We start from the raw sequence: 889 nt of genomic DNA on the forward strand, positions 1-889 counted from the left end.
TGATCAAATAGTGATCAAATATTATTATGTCACATATACATGTTGAGCGTAATGAGTTTCAAATTGGTTTTTGGTACATATAGATAGCTATTTTATCTTGGGAATGAGCGAGTACATTGCATAAAGTGTAAAACGGGTGATGAGTTATAGTATTCGATGAGCAGTGATCAAGGAGTAGTCGAGGTTATCTAGGACAATGTGTAGATGATTGCTATGTAATCCAACGGTCATGTTTGAACTGATTTGTTTGTAATCTCTATGAGATGTTATATTTTTTGATGTGTTACCAGCCTATTGTTTTGCTTATAAGGTCGATGAGTTGTTTTGTATTAGTTTTGGCAATTTTGGTTAAGTGTCAATGTGATTGATTGTCGAACCAGAAGGAGTATCTACACAAAAAAGGATCTAATCAAGCAAAATAGTTCTATTACTAGATCAACATAAATCATGTTGTTCTCTAACAATTATAATAGTTGAATCCCTTAACCGAGTAAGTTTTAACAAGCTTGGAGTTTTCTAAATCCTCTAACTAGGTGATCCATTAGCTTGGATTTTAAATCCTCTATCAAGGTTACTCCTAACAGGGTATTTTCCTTTAATAGGGTATTGTAGTCAATTCCTTAATTGGATCTATTCCTAATAGGACATTTTTGTAAAGTTTTTAACAAGGCTTGGCTCTTAATAGGGCGAACTTCAAAAGAGTTCAAAATAATTGTGGGTAGTCATCCCCACCAAGGTTTTTTCCATTTGGTTTTCCACGTCAAAAATCATTGTGTCAAGTGGTGAATGGTTTTTGTGGTTATGTTTTGATAAGGTTAATATGTTTAACTGGTAAAGCCGCTTAGATATGTTAAGATGACTGGAAGTGATCTGAAATGTGCTATTACTT

Source organism: Cryptomeria japonica, chromosome 3 (genome assembly GCF_030272615.1).
Source record: "Cryptomeria japonica chromosome 3, Sugi_1.0, whole genome shotgun sequence".
NCBI lineage: Eukaryota > Viridiplantae > Streptophyta > Pinopsida > Cupressales > Cupressaceae > Cryptomeria > Cryptomeria japonica.